This window comes from Spermophilus citellus (assembly GCF_964194105.1).
Source record: "Spermophilus citellus genome assembly, chromosome: 2".
Classification (NCBI taxonomy): Eukaryota; Metazoa; Chordata; class Mammalia; order Rodentia; family Sciuridae; genus Spermophilus; species Spermophilus citellus.
In genome coordinates, this window is record NC_138183.1 from 129,695,635 (window position 1) to 129,710,257 (window position 14,623).

At 43.6% G+C, this 14,623-nt stretch overlaps 1 protein-coding gene across 1 annotated transcript in view; it reads left to right on the top strand.

Annotated features, from left to right (window-relative positions):
- Nucleotides 1–1,865: 1,865 nt before the first annotated feature.
- Nucleotides 1,866–14,623, top strand: part of KCNJ1 (potassium inwardly rectifying channel subfamily J member 1) — a gene marked incomplete at both ends in the record, with an annotated part of 28,460 nt that continues 15,702 nt past the window's right edge. Inside the window, one exon of the mRNA XM_081281216.1 lies at nucleotides 1,866–1,892. The remainder of the gene's footprint in view (nucleotides 1,893–14,623) is intronic.

Below are 14,623 nucleotides of genomic sequence, written 5' to 3' on the forward strand. Positions count from 1 at the left end.
GAGTATCCCACTGGGTGGACTTGAGAGACCTGGAAAGGGAAGTAGAGAGTCATGCAGTGGGGTTTGAAAAAGGAAGTACTTTTGGAGAAAAGAATAAACCTAGGGACAGGTAGCAATGGTTGGGAACTGGCGTTTCCAGGAGGAGGACTTCCATGGAAAATAAAGTTGATATTTAGCACAAGCTTTGAATCTCTTTTCTTGTTGCTGCTTCCTAATAAGTTCTCTTATAATCAATCAAACTTCACATGGGAAATGTTACTGTAGTGGTTTTTCTTCCACTTATTTCTTAGTTTGTGCTGCTATAATAACATATGTGAGACTGAAAAATTTGTTAAACAATAGGAATTTATTTCTCTCTGTTTTATAGACTGGAAAGTTCTAGAGGCTGGGAATTCCAAGATCAAGGCAATTGCAGATTCTATGTTTGGTGAGCACTCAGTCTCTGTTTCAAGATGGTACCTTGAACACTGAGTTTTCACATGGCATAAGGCAGGGATGAGTGCTGTGTTTTTACAGCAGAAGATAGTGAACTTACTCCATCAAAAACATTTTATAAGGGTCCTAATACCATCCTTGAGGGCTGTTCTCTCTTGACTTATTTACCTCCCAAAGGCCCTACGACTTACAAGTTTTACATTGTCAGTTGTTTCAACATTGAGACCATAGCAACCTACTATATATATTTTTTTCTTCTCTTTAACAACTGGCTATATTTATAAGTGTTTGAAACTAGAATCTCCTTCTCCATGTAATTTTGCATCAATTTCCATTTTAACCTCACTGTGAACATCATGATGTATCCTTTCTCCTGTGGAAGGCAGTGGTGTCAGAATCCTCAGCATTTGGTCTCCAAGCTACATTGCCACTTGGATGTTTCTCCTGCTCTTTGCATCATTTCCCACTCTCAAGTAAAGGCTGATATCTCCCATCATCAGAGAGGAAAGGAATGCCTGCCCACCATATTCACCCACTGCTGCTGTTGCATGTGAAATGGCAGCTTCCTAAGGAACATGTTCAGATGCTCTGGAGGGTGACCAGTCCTGAAGTACGCTGGTTTGTAGAGGACATTATGGCCTGGGGAACAGTGGGAAGAGAGCCATTCAGAAGGGATAGAAGATGAAAACTCCTTTGTCCCAGTAGGAACTATGGGGAGATGACTCTAGGGAGTGGAGCACATTCAGTTTCAGCAATGTTTACTGACAGCAGGTGCATTGCCCACATCATCTCACTTACCTCCCACCAAGACTTCCCAGACTAGGCAAGAAGCTAGGTAATTTGCTCTGGGTAATACAGTTGGTGGAACAGGGTCTCAACCCTGCCTGTCTACTGCAAAACCTGTGTTACAAAATTCTACATTGTCCTATGACTGGAGTGACAAATGAAGGGCCAATGGAGGCTAGGTCAGCCTGGCATTCTGGGATTGTTGACTTAGTCCCCAGGCAGGTAAGACCCCTGGTTCCTCACTTTGGAGCATCTAGCCCCTTGTGTGCACGTGCTCAATCTCAGGCATTTGATTTAGTCCCCATGAGCATGAGTGCAATGGCCCCCTGGTTCCGAACCTTGGCTCCATAAACAAATCTTTCTTAATTAGACTTGGCAGCTCAACACCTTTGGTGTATCTAGCCCATTTAACTGCCACGCCTACTCTTGTTGGATCCGGTTATAAAGTAAACTATGTTCTTTGAGAGCTGTTGAATACAGATGAGTCAACAGCCGGTCTGAGCTGACCCACAGACTCATAAAAACCAACAGGGTCCCAAGTACCCTCACCTGGGGCACCCAAACTCTTGGATCAAAAGTTCAAGAACTTGCTCACATCAAGGATCTGGCTGCTTCCTTGGGGATCAAGAAAATGAGGTTTTGTCTCTACATTTGCACTGGCAATCCACAAGGTAAGGGGAGAAATGCCTCATTGTCTCTTTACAGAAAACAGGAGTTAATTCTTGGGGAAACTTAGTCCTGTTTTCCTCATCTCAAATCTAGACAGACTTGTCCATCCACTCCCAGGGGATAAATGCAAGGTTTTAATTGTTTTAATTCATTCACTGGATGCTCCTGATCTGCTGGTTACACGTGATTATTAGCTCTGAGCTGTACCCTGCCTTCCCTGGGCCATTTCACAGCCCTGCAGATGGAAGGAAATTAAAATCTTTGGTTGCAACACCCTTGGTTCTAAAGTCTTCTTGCAGCAGCGATGTGTATAGCTCTTCTAGGTCTGATGGAGTACTTCCAGCATCTCTTGATCCTTATTCATATTTATAGTAGAGAATAAAAGAGTTAGTGGGGTCTAACATGGAGTTTTATCTGGAAAAGGCAAGTTAGTAAAACATTTGTTTATCTTCACTCCATTTCCTGACAGCACTTATGGAATTTTGCACCATTTCAAGTGAATGCAGTTGGATTTCTCAACACTTGTTCAGCTTCCTAAATATTGTTGTGACAAATGCTTTGTGACAGTGATGTCAACTATTTCCCTATGTTCTGACAGGCATGGAGCTCCTTTTACAAATATCTATATCTTATAGATAGGGCATAGTTGCTCAAAAGAAGTTCATCTTTTGCATTTGGCAAATTAGAAAATCTGCAACTTTTTCAATTAGAAAAAATGGAGTTTCTCCCTTTGGTTGGGCATAGAAAATGGACCAAAATATAGTGGTTGGGTAAACAAGAGTTTGCAAGACACTTTTGTGTTAGAGGGGCAGTCCAGTCTCTGAGGGTTCCCTTTGGCCAAGGGCTCTACTTGCATTTCATTCCTCTACAGTGTTTTGTGTAAATATATTCTAAGTCAACTTCGGCTTTTAAAAATCTAGTGGAGATGAAAGCACCTGGGAAAGTATGGCCATCAGAAAAGTCTTTTCTCTCTTGTGTTTGATAACCAGTCGTGAAGGTGAATTTCTTTCTGCTTAAGGAAGCAAACCAAGTTTAAGTGCAAGGCTGAACTTAAAAAGAAGCAGAGTATATGGACTGTTTGTGAAGGGTTTTTGGAACTTTGAATCTATTGGTAGCTTTTGGGTTGCTCTGAGTTTCTAAAGAATTTTAACATAAGTTGCTTATAATAGCCAAGCATGCTTTCCTCTGGAGACCTGAGACTCAAAATTCTCCATGCATGACCCTTTACTTTTCTCTGCAAGACATTTTTCTGTACTAGGTCACAAACATACCCTGGACCTTTTCACGGCTCAGGGATTTCCCAAGGATTCAGCTGTGACTCACATGCTTTGCCTTTCCCTTGCCCTGTGGCATCCATGGATTGATGGCTTCCTAATTCCTTCTCATGGACTTCTCATAGAGCCCTCTCTGGAGCTGTTTATAGTCTCAGCAGCTTGATCCTGGATTTAACCCTCCTTTAACTCCTCTTTGCTGTGCAATGTAAAATGCTGATGATGACTATTGTCTTTCTTCTCTTCATTTTTGTCCTTCTCATTCATACTAATATTATGCATACTTTTTTCTTTGTTTGCCTTCTGACAAGCTTATAATAAACAAACACAATGTTCTGGGAGCTATTCTAGGTCCTAGGAAACTGAATGGCCTGACAAATGCTTTTAATTGCTCACTGTGCTTTGCTGTGGTGACCTGGCACTTGGAGTTGAGGGGTATGTGCCTGAAGGCCGTGATGATGAGGGACTGCTACACAAGAGTGTAGTGGAGGGATAATTGCTAAATGCACAGGGCAGAGCTTTGTACTTGGCCTATAGAAGACTTCATGGACTCATGATCCTAAAAGCCCTGGGCAGGCAGGATGGTACCCAGTGGAGGCAGGAGTGGGTGATGAGCACATACAAAGTGCAGGTGATAAAGGGCCCATGTGTGACACAGAGGAGCTCATCAGTATCTGGAAGGCAGTGGGGGACCATGGTAAGATCCCAGTTACATGGTGGCAAGTTTGCTCATCTGTGAAATGCAAGGTGGGCTGAGTGGGGTTAGACCGTTGCCAGGGAAACCAGGCAGAAGATCGCCAAGAGGTAAAGATCTAGCCGCTGATTGGCTGTGGAAGGGGACAGGTGAGGATAAAGTGGAGCCTGAGATGCTGCAATGTCCCCAGTGTTCACATGATGAATGTACTTTGAATGGCAAAGAGCGTTTTCTTTTCATTTAACCCTCACGTGACCATGGTGCCCTCAGAGAGAGAAGTTAGTATGCTCCCTAGAAGTTATCATAGTGAGGGTTATGTAGGGAAGGGAACTGGCTTCTCAAATGCCTCCTCCTCTTTTCCACACCAATGAAATGCACTCATGTTGCAGGGTAAGGTGAGGCTTCAGCACAGTGACATGTCTCAGCCTGAGTCTTTTACCCCTGGGCGCTTGGGTCTTACATGAGGCATTGTCTTGGATCTGTAGTGAATCTTATTTATGAACCTATGCTAAACCACGTGTCACCCCTGCTGTAGGAGTCAGGGCAAAGAACGTGTTGCTCCTTAATATGGTAGGCTAGAGCCAAGATAGTCAGCAATAATAACTGAGTTGCTGAAAGCAGAACCCCTGTAAACTGTTTCTGCTCCTACCATTCAGTGCCTGGTTGTTGCCCTGCCTAAGGTCAGACTCTGGGCTGAGTCTTTCCTGGGGATCACTGAGAAGCCACACTTCTCAGTCCCCTTCAGCAGGGAGGCAAAGGGAAATTGATTCTGCCTTCTGAGTTTTCCTCACCTGGCTGCAGGGAACCTGATGGTGCTCATGAGGCAGGCCCATGAACCTGGAGGCTGCCGCACCTGGGGAACACGGTCTCGGCACTTCCTGACCTTTGAGACTGAGGGGATCATCTTCTTGGGATACATAACATTCCCTCAGTGTGCTCTGTTTGAGAGACTCTGGCCCAAGACACATAGATAGTACATGGAAGAGCTGGGATTCAGACTTGGATCTATCTGACTCAATCCATCCCTTCTTCCTTCACTTTGCAAGTGAGGTTATAGGCCTTGAAATACATGGTGAGGTCCTCCAGTTCAGAGTGTCTGGAAAAATCACCGTGGTTTAATTCCTGACCGACTTCAGGCTAGCCACTGCAAGGCAACCTTTGTCCCTAGAGCTTAACTGACTTTTGAGGTTCTGACAGATACGCAGAATGATTCCAGCATAGGTTATGTAAAGCCCGAGGAGAATATGCCAGAATAAGCATCATGTGGCTAGCTCAAGTCACTACTGAATGAATTATTAGCACAGAGATCAACAAATTCCCCCAATAGCTAATTTGGGATCATTGGACAGGATGATTGACTTTAATGGCTTCTTTGGATATTCACTGCCTTCTCTTTTTCCCTATATTGGCTGGGCTTTTTCAGAGGTAGAAGTGATAGGGTAACAAAGCACAGGGACCATATAACCTTCATTTAAAAAACTAGATTTATTTTTACAAATAAGAAGACCATTTCTACTTTGCAGATTGGGAAAAGAAAATACAAAACTCTGCGGATGTAGCTCAAGCCAAAGGTGAAGAGAAAAGAAGCCTAGGTCTTCCCAGTCTCTGCCTCCTGGAATAGAAACGATTCATGAATGATATTAGCTCTGCTCTGAAAGAGCGAAATGGATGGCTGGATTTTGTGTTTCATAAATCTTCATGAACAAATGGGAATGTGGAAATTGGGTAAACAAAACAGAATTCAAAGAAATAAGAATCTTCATTTAAAAAAATGCAGGGAATTTATGTGGAAATGTGTGGAAGGTAGATCCTTAGAAAAGTTAATAGTAAACAAAAAGTAATCTTTAGGGTAAAGAGGGCCAAGGGGTCCTAGGAGTGCTGGGTGCACTTGCTCCAGCTAGGATGGTCCTAAGCCATCCTTGCTGAGATGTTCAGGGAGAGTATTGGGCATCTTTCCATTGCCTTGTCAGAATCTTTTAACAAAGAAGAAAAGGAACAATGCACACACACAGAGATACACAAACACACACAACTCCTAAATTATTTTCAAACAAAAAGGAAGAAGAAACCCACTATGGTGCAGAAAATAGGCAACTTGAAAAGAATTAAGAATCCAAAGATGCTCTGCCCCAAGTAGGTCAAAAACTCCTATAAGAGCTATAGCTGTCAAATACAAAACCCAACCCAACATCATCCCATTAAAAAAACATAGCACTGAAATGCTCATTTTAAACAATCATTGAGTCCCCCTCATCCATTGTACAAAGGAAGAAAACAGAGGCCCATAGAAGACAGTTACTTGCTCAAAGATATGAATCTGAATTAACATTTCTCCCAACAACATGCCCTTACTCAAAGGAGTTTGTTGTTATTTTCCTGAAATGTTTTCCCAGGATGCAACAGAATCCATCTTGGCCCATGTGCATCTGCCCTGTGCTGTGTTCTGTGGGTAGGGTGCTTTGTAAACATTACTTTCTGGTTAGATACATGTGAACCATCTTTACTTCTAAGAGAAGATTCTTTCTGAATATTCTGAAATACAAGCCAGAATTTTCCATCTAGTCAGAAATTTCCAGTGTCCATGACTTTTCATCTCCATTTGCACAAACTTGTTTTTTGGCTTAGATTCAGGAATTGTAGTTACTGGGATATGTCAATATGCAACTTTATCCTCTGAGAGATGATTTAAATATACAACACAACCCAGTTGAAAGCAACAGGTTAATTTGGTCTTTGCAGAATTAGAACAACCAAAGTTCTCAGGTGACTACCCCTAAGGGAAGTCTCATGGTTCGTTACCCTTGATGAAATTCTTGGGAGCTTTCTGGCTCTTTCCAGATCTGCCATTTGTCCTTGGGAAGCCCAACAGAACTTGGCAACTATGAATCACTGCTGTTAGCTTCTCACAGGAAAAGTCTCCATGATGAGATATTCAGGGAGATAAGAGTGACCCCCATCCCATGCTTGGAGGCACAGTCAACCATTTCAGGGTCCTGGGTATTTTGATGCTATTAGGGGGTTGGACTGCTGATGAATTATGCATGAAATATAGAGAGCTTGAATCTGGTTCAGAGATAAGGCACAGGCATGGTCATAGGATCACAGTAGAAGACCTCTGAGAAGCCCATGCCATACTGGTTTGTGTAGAGTGTGAATACAGTCCCTGCTCTGCCAAAGTGTCAGTCTCATTGGGAGGACAGATGTCATGACAAGCATGAATCTGTTATGTTGCCCAGCAGAAAGGTCTGACTAAGTGCATTCTACCTGACTGGGACTTCCCACCCAATCTATTGGTAGGACAGGCCCAGAAAAAAAAAAAAAAAAGGTTTGTCTCCTTCCATAATTCCTCTAGCCCCTTAAGTGGACAGGAGAAGACAAGTTACAAGAAATCCTAACTCAGAATGCTCATTTGGAACAGGTCTGAGAATCCCTTTAGATTCTAGGAGCTCTCCTCATTCTGTGCCTTGCCCAAATCAATTGTGTACAAGAATCAAGGTCACACTCAGCTAGTGCAGGTGCTCACCACTGTTAAGAGACATACTTAGTGAAGTCCACCAGGGAAAGAAGCTGCTGACAAGTAGAGAGAGATGTGCACAGAATTTGGATTTTAATCACCTTATTAATGTGTGCATTCTTTGGCTGGGTGTTTCACAGTTAATGGTGGTATGCACAGATGCGAATTTCTACAAATTCCATTTTCAATATAGATGCCCCTATATTGTAACCTGATAAACCCCTCATAAATTGGTAATATGATAAGTTGAAAATGCATCTCACTCGGCTGACCTACAGAAGAGCCTGGCTCAGCAATGCAGTGCACTGTAGAGTAGTTGTTACTTCTCTTGATTAAGTGCCAGACCTGGAACTACACACTCGGAACTCATGAGAGTATCAAATATGTATTGCTAGCCTGGGAAAAGATCAAGATTCAAAGAATAGTTTCTACTGATCCAGTATCACTTTTACAGTATCATAAAATGGAAAAATCCTAGGCAAAACCACCATAAGTTGGGGATGGCCTGTATCTTGTGACCGTGAGGGGAGGAGTGGGAGAAGGCAGAGCCCCAGTGCAGTCTGGTGCTAGAGAGGTGTGAGTGGAGCCATCTGGGCACTCAAAGCAGAGTGGGCAGGCAGGTTCCTTCCACAGGGCTGACTCCAGGTGCACTGAAGTAAGCTGGAAATGGGCAGTCATCAGAGGAGACCAAGGAGACCATCAAGGATTGGGGGCTGAAACCCTTCCTAATATGCAAAGGGATGTTTTCCTCATACCTCTAAAGACGAGATGAAGTTAGATTTAAACCTTAGCTGAGAGCTTTGGGGTTGATGTTAGGAGGATGCTTGGGTCTGCAGGGTTGCTGTGAGACAAGGAGAAATCTCAGAGGGAAATGAAGATGAACTGCTGGCCATGACACTCTTATAAATGTGAAGTCTGCAGCTATCTTCCCTAGGAAGGGGTGCTGATGGCCACCTGCTTGGGGGTGGGGCAGGCATTAGTGCTTTTGGAAGTCTTATGATAAGCCTGTCACCCTTCGTCTTGTGCTCTTATACCATGGACATGAAGTCCCACTTGTCCCCCGCTAAGGTGTCTTCCAGCACAACAGTGTTTCCAATGGTCTGTGGTTTAAACTTGGACTGCTGATAGTCCCTGTGGGCTATTTTGCTGAGTATCTTTTCAGGCTGCCTGGGTCTACCCCATTAATGAACTTGGGTATAAATTCCAATACTGGGAGTGTAGCTCAGTGGTAGAGCATGGCTAGCAGGTTTGAGGCCCTGGCTTGTGCAGTACTGCAAAGAAACCAAATCAAACAGAACCAAACCAAGACAAAACACAACAACAACAACAACAAAACCAATTTCTCTTGCAGCTTCCTTAATGTCTGAGGCCCCAGGGACATCTCTCTTCACTCATTGCTTGTGGCTCTTGCCTTCTCTCTCTGGAATGTCTCTTTTCTGGTCTGAATATTTTAATGCATGTCTCTGCATGGTACATGGACACCTACTAGGATTCTTGATCCTCCATCACTGTGCAGCGAGTGCTGTTTGGGGAAGCAGTCCTGATCCAGTCCTCTCGCCAGCACTTCATTCCAGGAAAGAGCCAAGGGCGGAAGCTGGCTTCATACTAAATCCTGCCTTAACCCACTTAGCAACATGGATGAGGGGACCTCAAGGATGCTCACAGCCTAATTTGGAAATTAGATGGGTTAATTTCTAAACACAGATACAACAATGCAATGTATACTTCTTCGGTGAGTAGAGAGTAGAGGGTGGGCCATTTTGGGGATGAAGAGAAGACATAACACCTGACAGAGAGATACTAGCTCTGTCTCTGTATTGTTGACATTTCCAGCCCTGGAGTTAAAAAAAATCCCCCACATTGCACAAACTATGTAATTGCTTTCATAGCATTCTAAGGAGACCCCAGCAATGTGATGCCCAGCACTTGGAAAAGGAAACTATGACATCAGGAAAGGAGCAGTGGTGTGCCCCAGTCACATGACAGCGGATGCTCACTGGACAGTGGATTCAGTAGAGCCAGGTCTCATGGTCTCTATAGTATTTTCCATGTGTCATATTTGGGTTTTGAAGCCATCTTACTGTTCTAAGCAGCTCTGGACAAAGTTTTCTTCTTTCTGCTCTCATTGCATCCTGCCTGCCCCTTGGAGTCACCCTGCTTCCAGGCTTCTGTGTCTCCAGGCCCCTCAGAACAGCAGGTATAGGCCACCAGGACCCACCCTTGCAGTGGGAACAGGCTTATTTTCCATTGTCCATTTGATGTCTTTTCCTCAGAGAGAATCTTCCTGAGTTCCTTAAGTCATCTCACCTCCCAAGTCACTCCTACATTTAAAAAATTTATTCATTTTTATATTAATTCATGTATTCATCTCATACTATGAACGATCAGGCATTGATGTCTAACAGGGAGTTACTACTTTTGTTTTAAATGGACAACTTAGTAAGATTCTTCACTGGTAATCTGTCATAGTGATCTATGGTCCTTTCCAGCAGAAGTCCTTCCTTGGGTCTAACCAAACTCCTTCTTGCTAGATATTCAAGTCACCTACATATATATAGCATGTCATTTGGCCATCTGAATTCTCCCCAAAACTGCTGCATTTAATCTGTACAATGGCTTTAAGAGGTAGATATTATTGTCACTTAATAGATGAGAAAACTGAGGCTTGACCCAAGTCCACTCTAGTATAGAGAAAGGTCTCCTTCCAGAGCTCACCAAGACTCTGTGACATCTGAAATGCTAAAACTGTCATAGCAGTGCCCTCTGCAGGAGGGAGGATTGTGAGGGGGCAGGATTTGAGCCCCCCATTGGATGAGGGTCTTTCCTCACTCATCTTGGAGCTGCTACCACAGCACTCTCAGCACCCAGTGTCCATCTGCTTCCTTGTACTCTTCAAGGTCACTCTAGTTACTGTTCCTGTCTTGGTCCTTATCACAATCTATAATTGCTGTGTTTGTGTGGTTCCTTTTTAGTATCTGTCCACCTCCCCCCACCTCCCTGGGTGTACAGACTTTGAATGCTGTGTCCCCAGCTCCTAATAGGGTGCCCAGAACATGATAGGCTCTTAATGAATATTTATAGACACAAGAAAAAAAAGGAAAGACCCAGTAAAGAAAGGGCAAGTGAGGAAGAAAAGAAGGGAAGTAGAAAAATGGCAGCTCTTTCTCGAGGCCTCCCCTACTATACATCTCAGAATTCATTCATTTTATGGGCCACATCCTTAGGAAACTTGTGTTAGAATCATTGGATTGGGACCTGGACCATCCCAGTTCTGCCTCCTATGAGCTATTTAATATCTCTAAGTGGCTGGGGCCGCTTAGTGCTACAGCATGTGCTTAGCATGCACAAGGCCCAAGGTTCAATCCCCAGCACCGGAGAAAAAAATTCTCTCCCTTATAAAATAGAGATAATTGTACCTACTTCATGGGGTCACAGTAAAAACTGAGTGAAATAAGTCCCACAAAGCCCCTACCAGTTTCTGGTACATTCAACAAGTGCTTGCTCTTTCCTCTGCAATAATGTTTTGTCAAAAAGAATTTGAATTTTCCAATCCCAATGAAGCGTGTCTTCAATCATGTATGAGGGGTGACCCCCTTGGCCATCCATCATGAGGGTCTTGCAGAATATACACTGCTGGCTTTCTAGTCTACCAAAGAAGGTCTCAAAGCAAGGATTTCAGCTAATAATTAAATGCAAGGTTAAGTGTATATCATATCAACTGTGCACTACAGTAGACTGAATTCCAACTTTCTGGCTCTGTGAATGAATCAGTCACTTGGCGTCTCTGGTCTTTGGTTTCTTCTTCTATATCTGGGAGTAATACTGCTAAAAATGTTTGCCCATATCACAGAGTGAATATAACCATCCAGATTACCCATTAAGCAGCCCGAAACATAGTAAGATCTATAAATGTTAGTTACTGTTGTTCCACCCACAGGTTAGAAGAAAAACTATCCTGAGACTAAAGTAGGCTCAAGAGAATGTTATGGAACATTCCTGGTTATCTAGTTACTTTAATATTTTTTGATTTCCTTTCATCTTCAAACCACTCTGAAAGATATATTCCCTTTCCATATTCCATTCATTCATCAATTCACTCATTCAACAAATCCTAACTATAGACAGAGAGAACATTCCTGGTTATCTAGTTACTTTAATATTTTTTGATTTCCTTTCATCTTCAAACCACTCTGAAAGATATATTCCCTTTCCATATTCCATTCATTCATCAATTCACTCATTCAACAAATCCTAACTATAGACAGAGAGATGCACGTCATTCTAACAGAGGCTAAGTATTAATAGTACATAGTGCAGTTGATCATTAGATGGCTCTTCTCCCCCATCTTTCACTGCAGGGCTCACTGCTGTATTGCAGCCCTCCTTAAGGAGGAGGGTTTTTCTCTGTGTCCTTCTGCTTGGTCCTTAGTATATAGTTATGTCTCTTCATTTCCAGCTGCTTTCACTTACCCATAGTCTCTGTGTGCCTTGTCATGTGGGGGTTTTTACATGCCATTAGCTCTCTATTTCACCCACATTTTCATTAGTTTCCTCAAGCTTTTATATAGGGTACAGCTGTATGTTAGTCAGCTCTATTGCTGTGACAAAATATCTAAAAGAATAAACTTGAAGAAGAAAATATTTATTTTGGTTCATGGCTTCAGAGATTTCAATCTAAGATTGACTGGCCTCATTGTCTTGAGACTGAGGTGAGACCAAATTATCATAGTGGCAGGAGTGTGTAGTGGAGGAGTCTATCACTTCCTGGCAGCAGGAAAGTGGGTGGAGTGGGGCTGGAGACAGGATACAGTCCCCAAGGACATGCAACTAGGTCCTACCTCCTACAGTTCCCCCACCTCTCAATAGTCCATTCAGACATGCCTCCATCAATGAACTAATCCACTGACGGGGTCAGAGCCCTCATGATCCAATCCCTTTCCAAAGCCCCACCTCTGAAGATTGCTTCATTGGAGACCAAGCACATGATCCTTTGGGGATATTTCAGATCCAAACTATAACAAACTGTTTTCGTACTTCAGAAACTTTTAGGCCCTCGACGAGTCAAAACTTTTTTATAATGGATGTTTTTGGGCAATGTAAACAAATGCTCAGAAACACATTTCTTAATGTGTTTTCAGTCACAATATTGAGTTCAAAATGCATGAAATATACATGCACTGTACACATGTAAGCCTAGCTTAAAAGGTGAAGGGGAAATGCCCACAGATGTACCTGATGCCCACGAGCAGGCACTATCTCTGGCCTCGTGTCACTGTCGGCATTTATGAATGCACCGTGGGTAGTTTTCACACCATCCCTGGAGGTTTGCTTGGTCATCAGTTGTATGAACAGGTAAAACATGAGTTCATCTGTGACCTGGAGAAAAGAAACTTCTCTCTCCTCTGGTCTTCTCTATTTAGAGAGACCACTGAGGCCCAGTTGTGGTGTTAGGTATAGAGACAGGGCAGACAGGAGCCAGCTGATGTGTTGCCCACAGCCCACTGATGTTCGCTCACCTTCACTCATTCAATCAAGAAATACTTGCAGAGTTTCTACTGTGGTTCAAGGATTCAGGGGAAAACTAGATGGACTGCTTTCCTGGAGGGAATTTCTAGTAGAGGCCTGATAGACGACACGTGAACAAGAGTTCAGTGCATACGGTGGCACGCCATGGTGAGGAAAAAAAGAGAAGCAGCCAGGACAGAGCTGAGCTGCCCCTGAGGAGTGGGCACTGTCTCAGATGGGATGTTTACAGAACAGAGTTGGTGGGAACACATCAGGGGACTGATGGCAAAGGGTGGCTCCAGGGATGATGGCAGAGTCCAGCTTCCCTGGGACCTTGAGGGCATGTGAGTGAGAAGCAGCAGAGAGAGAGGCTTAAGCAAATCGGCAACATGATCTGTTTTACAGGATTCATCCCTCAGACTGACAGTAGGGTGTATACCAGGAAGAGGAGAGAGGTGGCAGATGCTTTATATAGCCCAATCAAGAAATTACAGTGGCTTGGACAAATGTGGCAGTGAAGGACAGGTTGGTCCTGAATATATTTTGTAGAAAGAGCAGACAAGATGTGCCTATCAATTGGATATGGGGGAAGAAGAAAAGAATCAAGATGGAGTTTTTTATGGTTTTACTTCAGGCGGGTGATAGTGCCATTTACAGAGCTGAAGAAGGTCTAAAATAGACAAAATAGATATAAGTGCTAAGAAGCAAGTGGTTACTAGGAAGATTTCTTTTACAGTAGGAATTTCATCCCAATATGCCTGTGCCTAGACTTGCTACCCCCTTATGTATCAGAAGACTGCCATTGCTTTCTCCCACTGTCTCTACTATGTCTGGCACCCTGAGGGTGACGTCACCTTGCAGCCCATAACCCAGCCAAGGGTATTTAGAGAAAGCATGGTGCCAGGCGTCAATCACCAAGCCCTGAGCTCTGGCTGCCCCTGCGTCTGGAAGACAGGTCATGCTAACCTCAGAGGAAATTCAATTGATCTGGCACAATTATATCTTCTCAGCCTAATCTAATCTCACCATTTTATAGGCAATCTTTTCCTCTCTGATCCTCAGCTTTCCTACCCCCTTTGTTAATTTATGCCTAGTACCTAGACACACACAAAGTCTCTGGGTTTCACATATGCATAGATGCTGGGTGTAGGGCCTTTGAAAGTATCCCAGAGCCCACTGTTGTCTCCCTCCAAGATGTTCTGAAGGAAGACCCCTTTTCAGGAGCCAAGGGGGACAGGGCAACAGGGAGAGAGGAGTTCTCAACACATGGCATGTTATCCAAGCAGGACTATCCACCCTTCACTGCCTTTTCTCCGCAGCTCTGGCATTTGTCCTTAGGTCTGGCAGGAGGACCAGCTGCCTGCTCAAACCCAGACCTGGGAGTTAAAATTGTTCCCCAAATGCCAACTCAATCTTTGACTCTCCCCACTCCTGAACTCATTAGGGCTCCTCAGCCTTGCTAAATAAGGAAGAAACCTGACATTATCATAGCTTTCCCTCTGCTGTATCCTCTGCTAACATCCCCACACTTAATCCTATCTCAGGATTGTCAAACAGGTATTTGTATTTGTGTTTTAATGGAAGAAAACATTCAGGTTCAGGGAAGTAAAGTCATTTACCCTGTTCACAAGCAGAAATTGTGCCATTTACACCAAGGTCTACACCACCTTACATTTTGGGGTACCCATTGAACCCCATCTTTGCTTTGCTAGCCCCATTTGCAGGCCTTTTGCAATGATTTCTTCTGTC